The 23,100-nt window shown below is 39.0% G+C and overlaps 1 protein-coding gene across 4 annotated transcripts in view; it reads left to right on the top strand.

Moving 5' to 3' along the window:
- Positions 1–23,100, top strand: part of LOC135497023 (zinc finger transcription factor lin-29-like) — a 172,620-nt gene that overhangs the window by 52,009 nt on the left and 97,511 nt on the right. The gene's annotated exons all lie outside the window — the stretch shown is intronic.

Here is a 23,100-nt window from a genome sequence, read left to right as displayed (position 1 = left end):
AGTTTGGTCCATTTATGGTGGTATCATTGTTGACCTTCGAGATCACGGTCATATCCTGGCAAAATCTAAAGGACCTTAAGTAGAAATACGAGAGTCGTGCAGTGTATTAAAGCATGAAGAAAAAAATTGTGAATGAGCGATAAAAAATGGTGGTGTCCTTCAGATTGGTTTTATGAGGCTTCAGTTGGCGTGATTTATGTTGGATGATTACTACAATTGATTACAAACATTCTTTTGCACTGTTGTGGTGATTGATGCTCTTGACATGAATACAACCCTAAAAACAGAAAGAAATCCGAAAAGGTTAAAAAAAGGGCATTTTTTTCTCCCTAATGTTCTATGCTTACTTTCTCCTGCTGCCGGAATGACCTTCACCCCAGTGACCTTGCCCCTGCCAGTCTAGCCCAGTATACCATTGCTAAGTTCCAATCCATTTGACCTTGACCCCTCTCTGCCTCTGCACACCATCACCAACGTTCCCTCCCTGCCTCACTTGCTGCAAACATGGATCTCTCAGAGTCACTTGGCCCTATAAGAGCAGTGCTGAACCTGCATGCAGTGACGTGCATTACCACCTCAGTGCAAGTGCAAGAGAAGATGGTGCTGTAGTGACCATGACCCCTCAGCCTGTGCGCACTCTCACCAACTTTCCCTCCCCGCAACATTTTGCTGCCACAATCACCTTCACCTGAACTGAGTCGACAACCTCAGCTCACATCATCTTTGACTTGCTTCCTGCACCGTAGATTAGACATCCGATGATTAGATGAATATTTTACAACCATCATTGTCATTTAGGGTGACATGGAGAAAGTGTAATTATGGTGGAGGCATTTTCAGCTACAGTGAATAAAGGTGATGGACTTCAACTTGAGGGGTGTTTTTGTTTTTGAGATATCAAACACATATTTTACAACTTGATGTTGAAAAATTTAATTCATCAGCATCAGTTTTTGTTTCGGAAACATTATCATGGAGAAAGTGTTATTTTGCTGACTCATCATAAATATGAATGCAATGTGAGAGAAAATTTCAAGAAAAACCCAATGACTTGCTGCAAATGACTTCCTGCTATTCGCAGCTAGCGGAAACAATAATTTAAAGCGTGACACAGATAACAGACAATAATTTCGAGATCCGGTGATCGTACTCTGCTATTGTTTAATGGGTAAGTTAATTAATTGTGGATAATTATTGCAATCTTTAAGACATTTGTTGGCAAGTTACCATCAAGGAGTAGTAGGCCTGTTATATTGATATCAAGCATGCCGATCCACCGTCGTTGTGCGTATATCCATCCTTCAGAACCTATTTTCTCTGCAAGGAAATTTTTTGTCATGTCCCACGTTCCACGTCGGCATGTACCAGATGATGATCACCTCCTCCGAGAAGCCGCCAGTTCTTGTCCTAATCTTAATTATTTCCTGCGCGCTAATCACAAGTAGCGTTCATTTGGTGCTAATTGGTAAACCTGACCTAGCGTCAATCGGATCACAGCAGGATCACAGCAGAGTCGGCAGCGAAAAAATACTACATTTCCTATGAAACAGTGAAACCTCCTTTTCCAGGGAACCCCCTTCTACTGAGGACCACCTCTCTATTGAGGGTAATGCATTTGGTCCAAAATATCTTGTTTCAATTAAGGTTTACCTCTCCATATCAGGACATCTCTCAATTAAGTATAGCATCTGGCAGTACGTCTCACGGGTGTCCTTAATAGAGAGGTTCTACTGTATGCTGAACCTGTCTAGGATAGGTGGCAACCTCCTCTTCCAAGATAGGAGGGCAGAAATTGTAAAAAAATGGTTCAATGTGATCCCATGGAAGAATAAACGCCCTCCAAATGAATTTTTGTTCTTGTAGCTGCCTGTGATACCTTTCACATGAGACAGAACTATCATGTGTGCCGGGGTTCATCTTGGGTGCTTGCAACAAGAAAAGTCATCATTGCTATCTACAATAAATATTAAACCCAGCGATAACTTGTTTAATACACTGACATGCATTCTTTTGGTCACTCATAGCAGCGATAATGGTTGCATGTTGCAGCAATTAAAACATCTCATTTGCTAGGAAATTGACAAAGCGAGGAAAACTTCTGGGTGCCACTTATTTGTGATAAGCATACTTCTTGATATCCGGTCAACCCACTATGCAAAGCATTGATATTGGAAGCTGACATTTTCTTTGAAATCGGCTTACAATTCTTGGTAAAATGAGGTAAACAACCAGGATGCAAAATGCCTCTTGCCTCGGATGAACTATTTCATTCAAAGGGTAGACCATTCATATTTACTGGTGGCTCAGGAAAATAAAAATGCAGTTGTACACAATGCCATATGCAGTTCTGTATGCAAATTTTCTAAAACCTGGTATTCCATAGTATTTGTATATTGGTCTTGACAACAGCATTGTTGAAATGTAATCAGTTCAGTATGTGTTCACACAATTTGGCATTTTCAAATTCAATTATTTTATTATTTTAAGGAATGTGACCTTTAAGTGTGTGCAAAATGTAAAAAAGCGGATGCAACAAGCACTATTGAAAATGCTATTATTATAGAATTTGGACAAGGAAGTTATTCCTATTGATAAAAAAGAAGTAGAACAGTAAATCGTATCAGTTACCTGGAATGTTGACTCTTGAATAACAAAAGCACACTAGAATATGCAAATCCCGGGGTCCAGGTGCACAGATCCTGCTAATTAATTGACCTGGGTTAGAGGTTTAATGAGGGACGAATCTTGCCGATCACGTAAGACGAACAGGCGTGCAGTAATATGAATGACGTTATTTTGCAACGAAATAAGCTTCGCTCGAATGATCGAATGGCTAAATGCGAGATTTTTGGCTCACGATGTAATCACTTGACCGTGATGTGATGGTGATGACAAGTTGAAAAAATAATGCTGTTATCTGCTGTGTTACAGAAACTCACCAGAGATAGGCAAAGTTCGATCAGACATAAATTGGAAGCCTTAGGTAGAGCTGCTATTGGTGATCGGTGTGGCTCATAGATGGCTTTGAACACAGAAATCACTGATAATGATAATGATAATAAAGTTCTTTATCTATTAGTGCCCCTCAGAAAATTCTGTTGAAAGTGCTTGAAACCTGACTTGATTTCATGTACTAAAATCTTAGAAGACTATTCGACAGCTTGGCTGCTGCTGCAGCAAAGGTGAAAACCATTGCTCCTTGTGGCTCTTGTAGTCCATAAAAGTCGAACTATGCATCCTTGAGCATCTAAGAACTTCCCACCCCACAACATTGTTGAATTAGCTCTTAGTTCCTGGAGGCTCTCAGTCGATGCAGGTTGCATAAAAACTGAGCCCCCCCCTTTCACTTTTCCGATAACCCTAGCTCCTTACGATTTTCCTCAGTATACCTCTTGAGCATCTACGGCTCCAGCATTCCTTGTAACCAATCCGACCCCTTGACACCAGTGGCATCGTTTGTGACCACCGATTTTACTTCGTTTATTGATCAACCATCCTGTATTCTGGAGGTGCCGCCTCATCTTCACGTCATCGAGAATTCTTTGCAATGCGCCAAAATATGCGTATGGTCAGTTTGGGTCAGGTTGGTAGACGTGACAAAAATATCCGCATAGGAAGAATATTGTTACTAAGGATAGCTCGGCTGAAGGACAGTATTCATGGCTATGCTTGCAGTACTACTACTAGCCTATAGTTCTATTCTCTCACTGCAGGGCTTTGTTTTGTTAAGCAGATTTTAGAAACAATCAAAAGGACTGTTTTAGGAGAATGAAAAGTCCTGATTCCTTTTTGCAAATAAAACAACCCAAGAAGCTACTAAGGTCTAGTGGCTCAAGCTCATGGTTAGCAGTCTGGAGGTCCTTGGTTCGTACCCCACAGTCTGTATGGGAGTCTTGGCAAGTCTCTTTGGCTACTTTGCCTTACTTCACCTGAGTGTATAGATAATGGGAAGAAATGCTTAGGATGCAGCGCTGATTGAGCAGGTCATCTGAGGTCAGAAATGTTTTGGGATAGACCAGGGTTAACGTGTGAAGTCTGCCGCAGTTGGTGTCGGACCATTAGCCTAAAACTTTAACTGGAAAAATATTTCTGTCAATTCTGAAGTTAAAGGTCATAATACAGTTTTTCTGTTCTGGGCCGAGCTTTAGTCATGACAAAATAAAGCCAGTCCTTATAACATTGTTAAATGTTCAAATGTTCATTAAGTTTGATTTTGATACTGAAAAACATTTCCTCCTCAGAGGCAGTCAGAGTGCAATGGGTCAAGGATAGCTTTGACCGATGCATGATCATCCTATTGTTGAGAAATCCAAAGGGGACAGTAAAAATACAGAACAAAGAAAGAAAATCAAAAATAGGTGCGAAAATCCCCAGATTATTTTCACTCGATTTAACAAATGATATAAAAAGTCAATTTTTATGAAATCGTTAACAATATTTGACAACGCATTCCCTGTATTTGTTCAGTGAAATTTTCAATTGTGTTTGGACATTGCCATGAGGGTTTTCGTCTTGAAATAGCTGGACTCAGTGTCACCCTGATTTCATTAAACCCAGGGAGACCCATGGGTTCTTTTTTGCCCGTACCCCGTCAGGCCCGACCCTCTCACTTTAGAAGTTAGAAGGGGTGAGGAAAGCTTGGTGGTGTCCAGTGTTTCTCTGTAGTCATGACATACTCACTTTGCGAATACATCTCATATTTTTGGATATAACACTTTTTGGATTGAAGTGGATTAACCTAGATCATTGACAAAAAAAGTAGGTATGCAACTTTTTGCTGTTTTAGAAAAATTTATGAATTTTTAAAGAGGTTTTTAACATTTTTGAAAAAAAAACTTCCTTGGCAGCAGCACCTCCAATTCAGAAAAATGGGATTGGGATGTTGAAAAAATCTCATAAAAATCTCGAAAGATTCTACCACGCCCGGCTATTTGATTTAGGAAGAGTCGTATAATAGGGTGTATTTGTATTTGTTTGTAGAATTTGTCCGCGTTTCACAGGAATTGGCTTCACCATCAGCAAGATCAGAGATGCGATAAAAAAATTTAACGACCATTCAAAATTAGAAAAAGGGACAATTCCTTCTTCAGTTTGTTCAGGTTTTTAGTTCAGGTATTGTCGATTGTAAAGAAGGAAGCACTTCTAAATTTATATGTATCCTGCCCCCTTTTACCTTTGGTTTATGTAGAAATTACCGCCTTCAACTGAACAGGGGATTTTTTATGGCATATTATGTTTTTCAGGTGAAAATTTGGATCACGTTTGAGAGGCAATAACCAGTGACCCCCATCTTTTACAGGGACAGACTCCATGAAAAGCTGTGCATTTTTCTCATTTTTCATATTTCTCATTTGCATGGTGTTGGTACTTGGTTTCACTACATAGGCACCAGGTACAAATACCACAATTTATTATGGGCATGCATGCTTCCCCTACCTTGCCCTTTCTTTCTTTATCCTAGTTGTAAAACCTGTTGGCTGATTTTCAATTTTCAGTTGATGACCACTATTGTTTTTTAAGCACTCCATTTGATCTTTGGGGGAAAACTACTGAGAACTGAATTTTGGGTTAAAACTTTTCCCACTCTATCATCATAGGCCAGTGTTCTATCCCAGGAATATAATGGTTGCCTGGATGTAAAACTTTGCCTTTTCCTTCTTTAAGATCAGATACTTTGGCCACATTGTCTGGTTCTCCCTGACAACAGGTTGTCCCTCCAAACGGAGAAAAACTCGCCAATGTCGAACTTGATGTATAACTATTGTCTACCCAAAGATAGGATAGGATATGTCCCCAATCAGCTCAGCTCGAATTGTTTCCTTGTTTAATATCAGCGGAACTCTATCTTTATTATTCTGATAAGTAACACAAATCTCGCGGCGACGACGTTGGCCTTTCACACATTTTACACTTTTTTTGGAGAGATGCGGGCGCAGATTGACGGTTCGAATCATATATACGCCGATGAAACCCTAATGGGTTTTTTCTGACTTTCTATCCAACAACTGTAATTATTCTGTTGTTTTCTAAAGCCGCCACAAGATTCCTCGCACCATGTCCTGGATTCTTTGGCAAATTCGCCCATTATTCGCTTGGAGAATAAAGATTTACATAAAGAGGCTGGGTCTGTCTTTGTTACAGTGGAATATGCCTAAAGGGCTATTGGAGCCCGCAAAGGAAGGCCTTAAAGTGAACTTAACTCATCCGATGATGTTTCGAGTCGTGCATTAATGGATTGATGACATCCACGTGGGTCGTCGTCTTTCTCAGCAGGTGTAAGAGCCCGTGAAGGTACTGTTACATTTCAGAGCTTCTTTTAATTGTCATTTGATCGTTCACCGACCAAGTCGCAGCAACACGTCTGAAGTTTTCCTACCTATACCCAGGATGCACTCTGAATGCTATTACAATACGCATCCAGGTTGGAAACCAGGGTAAGACAACATTTTTATTCACACTTTTGCAAAAATTTCATTGCGCTGTTAAAAAAAGGAGCTGTTTTTTACTCGGTGTGTCCGATATTTCTGAAAAACTTGGCAGTGGTTATAGTGTTCTTTTATAACCTTCTGAAAAACTATGTAATCAGTTTTTCTCTCATTTAATGGAACAGCTCTTGTTTCTCATTGTTGACAAATATTTGAAGAATAACTCGACAAAAATGTTCTAGCTTTTTGTAAATTTTGTACTGATTTTTTGTTGCACAAAAGAGGTTGTAAGTTTTATTTCTGTTATAGAATGTTGACAATTTTTTTTATTGGGATTTTATGTACCATTTAAAATTTTCTCTGATTTGGAAAAGATTTCAACAAGACTCATTGAAATGAAATATTTGTGAATTTTATGCATAGCTCTTCTGCAGCTCAGCTTTGAAATAATTATTTAGCATGTACAATGGTACCTGCTAATGGTGAATAAGCAGCTTGCTTGATTGAAAAATATTCACTGCAGGGCCTACTGCAATGACCTTTGTTGTTCTTATATCTGATGATAAGGTACTGAAAGAAATTGCTTCTTCCCCGACTCATTTCTAAGCTAATTTTGTTCAATCATTGAAGGGAAATTGACTGACTTGTCCTGCTGAAGGCTTATACAAGAATGTCTGTAACTGTGTCAGTATTTTATAGCTTTTGGCACATTTTAACTGAGTTTTTCCAAATAATTTGTCATTACTTTGGGGGAAATGTGCTCTTGGAACATTCATGTTGAAAGTTGAGCGAATTTGTTTGCATCAAACTTTAATGGTCTAATCCTGCTTTGATGATAACTCTTGTCATGTCTGTGTTGAAGAATGAAAACTTATCTATCTTACACCTATAGTGCTATTAAGACCCCTCCAACTTAAAACACTGGTTTGTGGATGAGGAGGGAATTTCATCTTCATCACAGGAAGACGAAAACACAAAAAATCTCAGAAGGCTTTTGTGGACACTTCCCAATTTCTGTATTATGACCTATTTTATGGAAGCAAGACAAGGTTAAGCAATTGTCTATATACTTCGTTTTCATTTGTGTCAACAGATGATACTCGATGATACTGGTCCGTTTGTGTTTCTTCCACATCGGGGACACAGGCTTGTTGGCCCACTGTCCAAGCTATTAAATTGGTGTAGCCTTAGGATCAGGTTGAGGATGTCTGCTCATGAAGTACAAACACACAAAAAATTACATAAACATTGGGGTCAAGATTTGATTGAAATTTTATCTCAAATTGTATGGATCATTTCTCTGATTCGTTTTATTGAAATATTTTATTTAGTTGACCAATGAAACGGAATCTACTGTCATCTGTGTCAGCACTTTTTACCAAGTCTAGAAAAATTTATAATTCACAAATGAAATTTTTCAAATACTGTTAGTGATTGCTCTGTTCTTTGCCCGGTAAGTTGCTGATATGATAGGTCACCAATAGCAGTTAATATTAATAATAATAGTTAGTATCTGCCCCAAAAATTGAGTACGAGTTGCATTTTCTACTTTCTATCTAAACATCATATAAGTTGCTACGGTGCATTTTTCATGAAAGACAAATTGCACGTATCAGAACCCAGGGCGTTACATCACCATCAGCGTTTTGAATCAGCCTAGTCACTTTTATTCATTTTAACACAATTAAGTTAATGCACTTTTTATGCCCAGGGTGGGCTAAGCCTAATGAAACGTTTCATAGCAGTATCGTAGTTTTTTTTAGTTGCACAATTCAGCTTCTTAACTCTTTGAGTCCTCGAGGCGTTTTGAGTCACTGAATTCTGAATGGGAGGCTGTGGGATTCATCAGTCGAAAGTAAATTTTTCCATGTGAAATTTTTTCTGTGACCTTGCTGTCTTGTTTTGTATGAACTATCTTTTCAGTTGCGGGCGTGAGCTTATATTACAATGATTCCACCAAAAATTTGACTCAGATTCTGTGCAATTTTACTTAGTTTTATTTCAAAATTGTGCGAGCCAACCGGTGAGCTTATATTGAAACTAAAAAAGTTCTGTTTCAAACTAACTTAACCAGGTCATTTATGCATTCTTAATGCATATCAAATGCAATTGTTTTTCAATTTGTGTTGGACTGACGATCATTTGCCAGCGCAGTCCGTGCTCCCCAAGGCCTTTTTCTTTCTTTCTTCGATAATGTTAATAGCCGAGGGGATGTTTGGACATTATTTCATGCATGATAATGTAACGAGAAATGAACTGTCATTTTAGGTCATGTGTGCAAAGATGATTGGCCTCCTGTGTCATGGAATGCACCAGTTGCATAATCTTTGTGAGAATACGCTATATAAAAAAGGGCTTTAATTCATGAAGAAGTGTGTGTTGATATGTTACCCCTCCTGCTTCCGGTAAAGAAACGCAGTCACGTGACTAATTAATTAGGAGTGCATGAAAATATTTGTATAACAAAAATATGTAATGGTGTAATTTTCGTACAGTAAAGCACACTGTTGGATATCTATCCAAAGTTCAGGTAGATTGGAGTCACAGCCTGTCTCTCCATAGTGACATCCAATACTTGTATGTTGTCATTTCACAAAAAACCTCTCTGTTATAGTGGGTAACTCTGATGCAACACATAATGGCTCATACAGGCTACCGTAACATTCCAAGCCAGGACGAGTCCACGGTAAACTTGAACATTGTTGAAGAAAATGATAAACCAGGTTGTGTCAAGATTGGTTTCCTCCTGGGGCTAAGACAAACAAATTCAAGGTCGTGGAAGATACTCATCCAGCTTCCCACCCAGCATCTTATTCTTCAAATTAGGGCATTTTGAATTTTGCATGACTACTCCATCAATTTAAAGTGTTTTGGCGACTAGCGATTTTATTGCATGCGGCAAACATCTCTAGACTTGGGGGGTCACTGCCGGTGCAAGTGACAAAAATCAACCACTGCTGAGACTTGGAATAAATATTGTCAGCAAAGAGAGGTAGTGCATGCCTCTGCGATAGTCAAAGCTATTTTTCAGATAGGGACCCAGGGGTTATAACCAGGGGGTGAAGCAATCATTTTGTTCGAGCAGTGAAAATCAGTTGAATTGCTGTAGTTTACAATATGTCCATTGACATAATCTTCAATTAAGTGTAGGAAGAAACCTACCATAAAATAGCTTACATAATAGAAGAAGCAGGTTCAGCTGAGGAGGCATTTTAACCTTTTCCCAAATAGAATTGCGATAGACCCCTTGAATCAGTACCTTGGGTGGTCATCCCTGAATCATTTGGAGACAGAGGTCTTACGGAGCGACACGTGGGAATCTGCACAATCTCCTAAGACATACAGTATTTGCTTAAAGTTCAAACGCCTCTGGCAAAAGATGCCCAGTATTCCATGAAGATACGCAACAGCTCCATATAATACGAAAACTGAAAACTGCCATAGGCTCGTTGTCTTTTAGCGACAAATATCCCGACTTGAACTGTGGATTAGCCCAGCGGCAAGGTAATGGTTCCACTCGTCTTTTCATTTTCTTGCGCCAGAGAATGATTACCGTTAATCTGGTTTGTTTTGAGGCAACAGTTAGCAAAAACTTCACTGGTATAGAGTTCAATCTTCAACAAATGGATCGCTATTTTCATGACAACAGAACCTTTGGTGAGTTTACTTATCTTCAGTTTTGTAGTTTTGGACCATTTTTGATAAAGGGTCAAACTCAGAACTCTCTCAAGATGAAGGTCCTGTTTATGCCCTCCTGCGGCACACCTAGAAGGAGGCATTGAGAAGCGATTGCCTGCTTTGATGAAGAATCTTTTGAATCGACCAAGAATTTCGGTATATATATATATATTTGAAAAGTTGAGATGCAAAAACTACCAAACCCACTTCAGGTCTTTCTGGCTACAGTTTGGTATTCAGATCGGAATACTGCCAGCTTCACTTTACCATTGGCTATCTCAATTTATTTCGGAATGGTTTCTAACAACTTTTGGATTCGAACCATAGACCCTAAAAACTATTGGTCCTCCTCTTTCCCAGTGCACCAGTTAACCTTTCCCAGACTCCTCGATCCACCCATGTGACCTCCCTCGTTGATTTCAATCCTTAGATGGTCCACCCGCTATCTTCGATTAGAACCTTGGGTTCTACACCGTGAACTGGTTCGGTACATGATGGTACTTCTGTCTCCAAGTGAAAGGTCTTGCTTGTCTTTACCTGGCAGTGTTTCCTAAAGTTGAAAAGGCCAGCTTGGGTCAGGAATGTTGGTGCCACTGTCATGAGTTTAGCTACTCAAGGTTAAAATGACACCTAACAGAAGCTATCAAGCAGCCCACAAGCGAGCAATTTAAATTGGTCCAGCCACGTTTTGTCGCACAAAGCACCAACTTAAATTGCAAGTCGCAGAAATTTAAATTGCTCATTTGCATGGTGCTTTTATAACATATAGGGTGTCTTCAAAACGTTGGTGGTTTCGTTGATTGTTATGAGTTAGTTTTTTTGCCAGTCCATTCTTTGATCGTCCACCCATTTGCACCGAATCAACCTGGAAATATAAAAATGTGTTGTAAGAATCTTTCTATGGATGAAAAATGATTTGAAATTACATTAGGCATGTTATGGGGTAAACTGTTATCTATAAATAACCCCTTGGTGTGTTGTGAATTTGAGTTAGCTGAGCAAATTGTTCCAGCACTGTATTGAATGTTTTTTTTACAATACAAGGATGACCCATCTAGTAGGCCCTTTAATTTCAAAATTAAAATCCAAATCATTTGTATTCAATTTAAGGGGTTAAAATTACACTATTTTTTCTTTGCAAACCCCTTGGCGTGTTCTGTGATCATTTGTTAAAACATGTGTGAATTTGAGTGTTAAAGTTCAGCTGAGACCTTGATGATTTATTGATTCATGTTAAAGTTGCAGGTGCATGACAACTAACAAGCTCATAAGATTGTTACATCATTAACCCATCAGAGGGGCAATTTTGGGAACATTTAAAAAACGATTTATATCTGCGAAGGATGTCAGGTCAAAGGTGTACTTTAAAGAATTATATACATGCAAGGTGTTCAGCAATCATGATTAAAGTTTTGGGATAATTTTTAAAAAAACTCATTTATGAGACATTTTCTTTTCCCAACTAATGTTTGAATATAGACATGTCATCCACACTTTCTACTACCAACTCAAGTTTAAAAAATTGACTTTGTTATCCACATTTTCTACCACCAACTAATGTTTGAAAATTAAATTTGTCATCCGTACTACCAGCTGATGTTGAAAAAATGAACTATGTACTGTCATCAATATTTTTTACCAGCATTCTGGTCAGACCGATGGTGCTGCTCTGACCCTCGCATCATCATGGACATATCGAAGGAGCTTAGCATCAGTGCCATTGCACATGTCTAAAGCCGCCAGCCTGTTATCTCATGTGATGCAAGTAGCTGCGTATGCGCCGAGTATAACCAAGCACATCTGCTCGTCGATGGTGTTTTTTACCGATGCTGTGATGCTGCTCAATATATTTAGGTACAGTGATCATACATGATGTGACCGTGGATAGGACGTGGATAGCATTCTTATAAAACAGCTGAGAATTTTTCATTATTTTTTGGATTCTGTGTCATGTGAGTATGGTGTTGTTTCTGAAATTCCGACTTCTTTATTGTGACAAAATCTTTTTGTCATGTGTTTTTACAGCGCTGTAATGTTTCTTGATGACGATACGAGCTTTGACTCTACACTAAGAACTGTCAATGCATTCATTTGGTTTACAAAATTTTTCGAGGGAACCAGCAGGGTTCTTTTCCTTGTTAACTTTATCACCTTTTTATCTTCATTTCTAAAATATCCAAAGACCTCTTTGATAAAAAAATCAACTGATTCTTAGCCAGCATGTACAATTGTGTTCTATCCCTGTGTATCTAAGGCAGTTACCATGGGAAACGAAAAAATGCCAAGCGAAACGAAATTTTTCTTCAAACTACCACTCAGTAAGTGGGCGTCGTTCGCCTTTTTCTAAAAAATCTGTGTGTCTTGTTAGAAAAATGCATTTCTTGATAGTTTTAAAAGTTCATGTGCTTTGGGAAATGTATCGGGGATTTGGTAGCATTTCCAGCCAATCAACCATATAACGGGAATTCAGCAGCATTTCCAATCTTGATCAAAATTACGGCAAAGAAACCAAAACGAATTCGGAGAGACAATTTGAGAAATAGGAAAATGTTCAGAGTAGTTCATCGATGGCTGGAATAAGACAATATGTGTACTCTCCGCACATCGTGTGCTGTACTGTGCAGTATATTATTGCTATTGTCTTCAGTGTACAGGATGTCCTTGTTTGGAGAGTATTTCAGTTGCACAAACGGGATATAATTATCTAGGTGAAATCCAGTAATATTTTTAGACATGTTAAAGCGATTGAACTCAATACATTTGAGTAGAGACAGTTTTCAGTGGATTACATTGAACTTAAAAACCAGCATCGTGGGTGTTGTGTGCTCAGGTAATCAAAATAAACATTGCTGTAGTGCAGTTCTTATGCATGCAAATCGCTAAAAAATTGGCATTTATAGTATTGTGTATATCAGTCTAAATGACATTGTTGAATGTTATATATATATAGTACGTATTTACAGAATTAAAAATATTCAAATTAAAGGTCAATTTTCGAACAGAGCAGGCCTAAAATCTAGGAAGAGTAAAAGCCTTGTTTATATAAGTTTGTCTTTATATTTGTTTACTTTTTCGATGCAACAAAGTAACCATTGTTGGTAGTTAGGACGGAAGAGTCAAAACTATAGTAGCAATAACAATTTCCCGGTTTACAGTAAATAAAACTATCCTTTATCAATTCTTGGTAGTATTCATGCTAATGGATGATTTTGATACCAGCAGCTTATTCCAGGACAAAGTCCACGTATGACGTGATAATTTTTTTCTGAATCATCATGCAAGGCATTGTATGCACAAAATTCCTCTGGCGATGACAGATTTTTCACTGTTGTTTCACACAGGTTTGGGTTTGCGGCAATCTTCAGGGTATAATAGTCATTTATGTAACATCTCTGTTTGTTCTTGATGCTGTTTCCCTCTTGGTATGATAAGAACAATGGTAGGGAGTTCTGTTATCGTGTGTGGTATTGTCCTGCGTTGTCAAGTCATATTTTTTTCTTGGTGTCAGTCGGTCTTGGTTCTTTTATAGTTGCTCTACCTAAAGATACAGAAGCATTTCTACCCAGTTGTTTCAACAGAGGCTAAACGCCGGAGACAAATTAGGTGGTAGAGATTCAGGTTTGTACACACTAATGTTTGTTAAAAATGAAAACATTTTGATTGAAATTTGAAAACTTCTGCTTATTAATTACAGACTGAATGTTCAATTCAACATTGCCCTCGTGTAGAGAGATTTACAAATACCATGTATACCAATGTCAGTGAAGTTCGGGCATGATAACTGCACAAAGATATTGTGATTTAACTGCATTTTGATTTTCCTGACTCACGATTTAATATGAACAACATACACCTTTGAAGGACATAAAACCAAGTTTTCGGCTGGTAACCTAAAAGTCCAACTAAAATACCCATACCTTAAATAAAATAAATACTTCCCCCGATTGATAGCTGCTGTCCTCCAACCTCATAAATATCTAAATGGTACTGACCTCTCTCTTATCAATACCGAGGCGACACCCTTCTCAGGGACAGTTTTTCTGTGCCATGCTATAGAGTTAGACAGCCTTTCTTGCATATAATACCCTCTACTACAACTAAATTCACCAAGATAATGCAGGAGTCAGTCGAAAACCAAGAACCCTTATCTTATTCTTATTTGAACCCAGATAGCTATCTTACATACATTACTTCATCAAATCATGAGTACTCATGGTTAAAAAAATGCCTCTCATTTGAAAACCTGGAACACCCAAATTTATCAGCTTGAGTGAACCTTCCAATAAAAGGAACCCCAAATGTATCCAATGCCTCCACGCCCAAGCTTGATGTGATCAGCTAGACATTGCATCCTTATGGGACGTCAGACTTTAATGAACTCCGCTATCAGGCCAACATCAAACCTCCTATCTGACAGGCGTCATCCGAAAACCAGAATTATCTCGGATCTATGCAGCAAAAATCACGTCGAAGTACAAATTCTGGCGCGATCATCTCAGCCTATCTATCCCAAGGTTTATGTGTGGATTAGTTCGTGAATACCCCGTCATTTTTATTTTCTATTAGTGCCGGTTGATGTGCTGCTGATTCAATTGTTTCCTCGCCATGAAATCAATGGGCTGCTGCGATTTACGATCATAGGGTTCTTCCGACTCCCTTGAAATTGGGTGGGACGAGTTGGCATATGATGACATTTTGAATTTGGATGTTCAGGTTATATTTACCTGTTGAAAGAAAAGAATTTTACTAGAATTATACTAATCAAGTCTTATTGTGGTGGATCATGTTATAAAATATTTTGAAATGCTTCATTTCGTTGTTTCTCTTTTTTCAAAGACACCTGTCATCCGAAAACCAGAATTATCTCGGATCTATGCAGCAAAAATCACGTCGAAGTACAAATTCTGGCGCGATCATCTCAGCCTATCTATCCCAAGGTTTATGTGTGGATTAGTTCGTGAATACCCCGTCATTTTTATTTTCTATTAGTGCCGGTTGATGTGCTGCTGATTCAATTGTTTCCTCGCCATGAAATCAATGGGCTGCTGCGATTTACGATCATAGGGTTCTTCCGACTCCCTTGAAATTGGGTGGGACGAGTTGGCATATGATGACATTTTGAATTTGGATGTTCAGGTTATATTTACCTGTTGAAAGAAAAGAATTTTACTAGAATTATACTAATCAAGTCTTATTGTGGTGGATCATGTTATAAAATATTTTGAAATGCTTCATTTCGTTGTTTCTCTTTTTTCAAAGACACCTGTTTGCCCTATCTGTCTCCACACGTGTACTTGACCCTAGGTGAAAAATATCCCCAGAACACTCGTTTATTTTTATAGGATGAACAAGGGAAATAGCGTGGTGTGTTGTGATCACAGCACCACTGGCCCTCCTCCTAGTTCCCGTAATGACAGAATCAATCTTGCATGACATCGCTGATCAGCCCAGCATGCCCTGTGGCGATCGCGATGCCGCTGGCCATCGTGGGGTGGCCAGGACTGATAACACTAACCGCAGCATCATTAGACAAGCATGATTACACTACCCATACTTAAATGGACTCCGTACAAACCGTAATTGGTCTGTGGGCAGTTTGAATACAACCGTGAAAATCTAATGTCGAGGGAAAAACTAAGCCCAGTACATAAGTTAGATGGTACAATTTGCATAGTTTACCAAGTTCACGTACCAAAGGCCTATGCATACCTTTGGATGCCTACCTGTTGTTTCATCTGCAATGCAACTCAGTAAGAATCATCTCTGCGCCCTGGCATTGTCTTAAGAAAAACCTGTGGGACAACTTAGTTGCAGCTTTTAGGTGGCCAGGAGGATTATGTGCCTACTCACCACCACGTACCAGCTTATGTAACGTCTGGTCACTCTTATCTCTAAATAATGATATTCGCTATGGACATGGCTTTCAGACTTCGTGTAGGCCTATCATTGAATTTTGTTCTGATGAAGTGTAACTTATTGTAACAATATAGTTTCATGATTTTTCAATGATCCTTTTTGGAGAAGTAACTGGCAGCCATTTTGGTGTGATAAACTAACATACCTCATACCCAAGTTGTGCATTTAAAGAAAATGTTGTTTAGGGTTGCACCCTTGGCTATAGGTTGTTACCATCGGCGCTCATAGGGTTAAGGTGAAACCTGCTGAATGAACAGCAGTGTCTGTGTCAACCACAGTAAATTAGAATGCGTAAAAAATGGCTGACGCAGAGACGACGTTGTATCTTGTGCTAATGACGAGGAAGGATGGTGTAGGAGATAGCAGTGTCATGTTAGGATCCAGTTAGCACGTTAGCAGGTCTTTGAGATAGCATCTTGCGTTGCTAGGTCCAAAATTGTGTTTTTACATATGGTGCTTCTGTGAGGGGGGGGGGGGGGGAGGGGGGATAGAGGTCACTGTCTCACAGTATCGTATGTTGAGAGGACATTGGATGAGGGAATAAGGACATTTTATCCTTGCATTAAAAGTAATCTGTCATGAAGGATATTTTGATGACAGAGTATAAAATTGTTTTTGTTTCTCATCTGTCTCTTGTGTGTTGATAAAGTCGTAGAAAGTTTGATTGTGATGTGACAATGCATGGTGGTATGGATATGCCAAGTGGATAGAATTGGCTTGGGCTTTTCACAATCTTCATTTCAGGCATTAAGGCTTGACTTGTTTATTTCCACCGCTATTGGTAGACACACACCCACCTTAATTGCAGCATTTTGGGGCACAGTATGAGAATCCTTTTGTTTTGGCCAACCTGTCATTAGTAGTCTGTTTTTGGATCACATTACAATGATTCCAGCACAATCTACATCAAATAATCACCAGCTCTTCATCTGACAGCTGCACAGAAGCTTGAATTAAAGTAATCAATAGGTCAAACTCTCAGTTGTTGCTGCAGCAAACAAGCAGGCAATGAGTTGGGAGCAACAATCAGGTTGAAGCATCCCTATTAAGAGAGGAGAGTGATGTTTCAAGTCATTCAATTTGGAAGCTGTAGAATTTATTCATCGTGTCATCAGCAGTCCACTTTCAGGGCTGTATTTACACTGATTCAAGCACAATCTGTACCATATAAACACCAGACTGATTAATTCTACATGGTAGCTGGATACTGGAATTAAGGGAATCGACGCACGCACAGACCAGAATCTTGGTCCTTGCAGCAAATAATGCGAGGAGAACTAGCAGCGAGTTCAGAAAGGCGGACGAGTGAGAAATCAATAACATATCGATGCGACAAATCTCAGAAGTGCATCAGCGTATGCACGACATCGACTGCATACCCAATGATGCGACGCTAAAAAACGCGCTGAAGTGCCGAGGCGCTTCCGTCAACTCTTCGCCATCATTTCCAGGTGGGATCTTTGATTTTTGATGTAGCGGATGCATTGATTGAAAAGGTAGATCCGAGGTCAAGTGATGCTTGGATGGTATTGGGTGTAAATATTGGCAGTACCTGGTGGTAATTAATTTTAACTATAGGACATCGAAACATCGTATTATGGTGTGGCTATTCACAGTTTCTGTATTCCTGTGTTTGTATATGTACTGTTGAAAGACCCCTGTCTATCCAGAAATGAGGAAATTGCCCTTTCTGTATTTCTGCAATCATTATCTGATCATTTCTCACTGTCTACTTGTCATAGCATTTAACAATTCATTGAAAAAACAATATATGTGCCCTATTCAACATTTTGAAGTTAACCATAATAACTCATCTGACCACAAAATTGCTACACATGGCCAAAAGTAAAACTTTATGGATCAAAAGTGTCAAAAAAATCCAAAGTATATTCAGTTAAATTCTAACATTTGAACCAACTTTTATAAAAAACAGATATCTTATTTTGCATTCAGACCCTTTAAATATGCATCGGAAGCCAACTGAACACTTAACTTTGACCTTTACTGGGGTCAAACATCATGAATAATTCATGTTGAGCTGACTGCAATGATGATTAATTCAGCCTCATTTATAGCTGCTTGGCAGAGGCAAGAACAGGGACAAAAAGAAAATTTTTAGGGCAAAACCCTGGGTTTTCAACATGAAAACTTGAGTGACTACTGCGTGATCTGATTTTTTGACGTGATTTTGTGTCGTTCGCACCTTGTGTGTTTGGGGAAACTATCCTAGTGATTATATGGAAGATAATGACAAAAGTCATGCCATTTCTTTGCACGGGCAAGATTGGTCTGTGAAATGGCTATCAGAACTTATCAAATGTGCTGTAGGCCTATATAAATTACATATATTCCTATAATGACAAACAATAACATGATGGCAAATGGTTTTTAGCAGATTTTAGCACCATTCTAGGGATAACATATACGAAGGTTAAAGTGCGGATCCATGCAGCCTAGGGGTGGCACACGATGACCATGAATTTTCTTAAATAATGCGCAAACTCTCTCGGAATCCTGGATCCCCAGAATGTTTGTCATGTTCGTGTACTAATGAAGACACTATCAGAGCAGTGCACCAAACTTGTCTCTCCATCTCTGCTCTGTCACATCACATGACCGGAAATCTTCACTAAGACGAGTCAGATGCCATTGGTAAACAACTTATTGAGGACTTAGAGCAAGAAGACCTTGAAATGCTGTGGCACTGAGAGGTTGTAAGCTGATGAGAGTGCAGTAATGTCCCGGTAATGAGGACAGTGGCAAGCATGCCGTTGCTCAGGCATAATTAGGGTGTAACCCAAGAGGACTGGTAACTGTGGTGTACTCAGATGAATTCTGTTCAGATCTCAGTAATACTGTATATGTATATAGATGCAGAAATAAAAATACAAAATGCCGTATTGCAGTTATCATGAAAGCAAATTTGCTGAAAGTTGCTTTTTATCATGTTTGTGTATCTGTCAACACAGTCAACAGCATTGTTGAAACTTATTATCCAACTCCACTTAAATCACAAGGCACAGGTGCGAATGAATTCTACTCTACTTGTGACTTGTGTGAAATGATTGTTCTAGGGCCTATGAGATGAATTCACTCAATAATTCATCATGAGGTGAATCGACCTAGTATTTACACTCATCAGTGCCACATTGTGCCATGTGTTGCAACAGGTGAAACCAGAGGTCAGAAAGACCAAAATGTGATAACAAATTGCTTAAATGCTCTGAACCTTTGTGTGTTTACAGCTGAAAACTTCATGAAAAGTCATAAATTTTCCAGAAATAGAGATAATAGAGATAATAGATGTGAGTGTGTAGACACTACTGTGTGCGCGTGTGTGGGGGGGGGGCTAGCTTAAGGGGTGAATGTCATTCTTTGGGATAGTCATCCAACCAGATTGAACCAGATCCAAATCAGAAACTTGAGAATCAATCGTTCTGTGTTTAATCCATCTGTCCCCAGGGAACCAGTCTACAGAGGAATTTAGGTCAAGGTAAAAGGGCCCCCTGGTGGGCAACAAATGAGTTCAACCTGCAGAATATCTTCATTGCCGAGTGAAGACGGAGGAAATGTGCTTTTTACAGTTGAGATCACAAGCTCATTTTCATTTGGATTTAAAGTTTGGTGTGAACACCGAAGTTCTGTGTTCAAAAGTTCTTGTTTTGCTCTTACTATGAATTTTTGCTTTATATAACCAGTGATACCACTGAAACATTGTGAAAAATATATCTGATGATGTTATAGCTGCACATTGAGGCTAGTGAACACAGAATTTGTCAAGCTTTATCGTTCTAAGGTTCGTTTAGAATGCTGAAGGAGGTGGATTAAGTTGTTCCTCTTTTTTGGGCAGGCTAGTCTTCAAGATTTCTTGAGAGAAAAAGCACTGTGCTAATTGACGTTTAGAATTGGGAATTCATTATCAACACATACAGATGTCCACTTCATATGAAGCAATAAAGCATATGGCGTCATAAAAAGATTGTCGACAGGATCTGTTTTGGCTTCATCTGGTCCTAGTCCAGCCAAAATGACCCAAGTTGGGTTTTAAGCCCAGTTTTAAGCGAAAATATTGTGATTCATATGGTTGTTTGTGATTTGCCTTTATAAAGAAATGCAGACAGCTAGTACGCCCCAAACTCTGTGGTCTAGCCATGGCCATAGTAGTCGAGGCACAGTTAAATAAAGGACAGGTTTTTTATTTTCATTTTCATTCTATATTCCATCTGAATATTCCATCAAAATATATGTAAGAAAATACTCAGCAAGGGAGAAATAGCATAATTTATGCCCCAGAGGAAAAATTGAACCAAGTCTAAAATATCCACATTCAAATTGATAATTTTTCATAATCAATTTTAGGATGAATTGGAGCCGTTAATATGATGATGAAAATCGTAATTAACATCTGAGGTGGTTTGTGTTGTCATTGTCAGGAACAAAATAAGACGCCCTGGTCTTGTGATGATGATAGCCAACCTCCCTCTATGTATGATATATACATTCAAGGGCTGGCCTTACTCATTTAAAACCCTCCTCCATATTATCACAGATATCCAATAGCAACCACATCCTCTCTACTATTGATGTATATTCTTATGTATGTTCCCCTCTGACAGAAAGATATATTGAGATAATGCACTGGTGCTGCTACCTGCCAATGGAAAAACTTACTATTCAATTAACGGTGTGATATATTGACATTTGCTATGTGAGCCTCCTTGGACTTGGATGAGTGTTCTCCACTCAATTTTGTTACAGCTCTGAAGTATCAAGCTTAGATTTTCCAGAAAGTAGGCCTACATTTATTTCTTAATCAGGCTGAACGGGCAGTGAATGCTTGTGACATTTGAACACAACTGTCAACAAAGGCCTTGGAGGCAAGGGGTTCTAGACTTGGGTATGGCCAGTAGGTCACAAACACCAAATTCTGGGCATGGATCCGAAACACTGTGGGTTGTCCAGCCTCATACTCCCCATGTGATGGCAAGGATTTGGAACATAGGAGGGGGTCAAATCTCCAACTCGTATGATGCACAAGGATTCGGAGGAGGGCTGAAGACTCCCAACAAAAAATTTTGGCACGGTCATAGGATTGGTCAAGTGCCCCGCCCAATATTTTGTGCAAGGCTTCTGAACATAGGAGGGGTCAAGCTGCCCACTCATGTTTATGGGCAAGGTTAGTGAGGAGGGTCAAGTTTCTGATACAAATTTGGGGCCAGCATTCTTAATATAGGAGGGGTCAAGTTTCCCACTCCCAGGTTTTGGCCAGGATTCTGATCACAGGAGGGATCAAGTCTCCAACTTTCAATTTTATGGGCAAGGAGTCTGAACATAGGAGGAGTCAGGTCCCCCCCTGCAAATTTGGGCCAGCATTCTGGATATACTTGTAAGAGGGCTCAAGTTTCCCTGTCCCAGATTTGGGCCAGGATTCTGATCATAGGAGGGGTGAAGTTGCCCTGTCACGATTTTGGGCTTGTTTGACTTTGTAGTAGGGAGCTGTATCATCAGAGATTGTTTCTGGACATATTACTGAAAAAAGCTCCGACTCACATCACCCAATTTCACATTCTTTTGCCTTGTCTTTGAAATGGCTGTTTGTGTTGTTTTTCCGCTGCCTAATAGCTGGTTAGGGACAGTTAAAAACTATTTACCAAACCTGAACCAAGCCCAGAATAACTTACATGAATTCATATGATGAGGTGTGAATAATATCGCAGTATCCTTACAGTCATTTAGTTAAATTAGAGTTCATCAGAATAGTGTTATTGGTTTATAAATAGCTAATATGCTTGGGGAAATATTGAAGGCTCTCCTCTGAATTAATTTCATGCTTTCATTGATCGAGAATTATGACTATCGGTCATCCAGATAAGAAAATATTTTTTGTAATTTATTTAAAAGAGCGTCCAAGGTAACATTTTTGCAGCTTCCAAAATAAGAGCACAGAAGCGCAATTTACAGATGGTTAGAAAGTCGACTTCGGAATAGTTCGGAGAAAATTTGGTAGTTTGGGGAAACTAGGGAATTGAGACGTATTATTTTTACAGCGAGGTAAAAAATGCTGTTGGTTTTCATTAGCAAATTGGTTATGGAATTGATACAAATAATTGACCAGGTAAAAATTTTGTGCAAATGAAAATAAATGCCCTCAGATATATTATTCCCTGCTTTGTTTTGTAAAAGTCTTGCAGGATTCCATAAAGTTAATTGCAATTTTTATGTTGAAAAATGCATAGCTATTCTTTACAGCGTCGTCTCATTCTGCATGAATATGCAATTTTGAAGATTCTTTAGAAGTATGTTTTTTCTTCCTATCTCGCTGGTTTCGTGTCCTTCGCATTTCCTGAATTGTTTGAAATGAAAGCTACAAATGTATCCAACAGAAGTTTGTTATTTATTTGTCATGTACATTGCATAGGTTGCCTAAGGCGATGGGTTACATTTATCCCAATTGGTACTTAAGAATTTATGACCTATGTTCCCGATTGTCAGTGGTCTGTTAGTGTGGAAAGGAACTTCATCCTGGTGCAAGATGGCCACGAAAACATTTTTCGACAGCGGACAAGTCCGGACATCTTCAAACATAATATCGCTGGATAGTGATTAGCTATACTTGTAAATAGTTGTCAGAAATAGTTGAAACAGTTTATGGAACACGGCTAAGACCTACAGGTTTTCTTTTACAACATCTATGTACTGTTTTGTGTAGCTGCTACAGGTGACAGTGCATGGTTGAGAACAGGGGTACTATCGTTGTGGCCACTCATTCTCGTGCCTAGTTGTCCATTTAAATGATCCATTGGGAATTTAGAGGGCCCCAAGGCCTTTTATTCAAAAGTAGGCCTACTGGTATTCACAATTATATACTAATTCAGTCCTATGATTATCAAATAACTTCAAGTCTAATCCAAAGTGTCTCAGTTCACCCCGAGGAGAAACGCATGCAGATATCAACTCTTCTAAATGCCTAGACTTTGTTTGGGTTCTAGGCCTAATTATCCCATGCTTCTAATTCTATACCCTGTGTTGGCAAGGTCTATATATTAACATAAGTTCATTGTTAGGTGAACCAATTGGCCTA

This window comes from Lineus longissimus, chromosome 12 (genome assembly GCF_910592395.1).
Source record: "Lineus longissimus chromosome 12, tnLinLong1.2, whole genome shotgun sequence".
Classification (NCBI taxonomy): domain Eukaryota; kingdom Metazoa; phylum Nemertea; class Pilidiophora; order Heteronemertea; family Lineidae; genus Lineus; species Lineus longissimus.
Note: the sequence above shows the minus strand (reverse complement) of the source record. Positions and strands in the feature narration are given on the sequence as shown.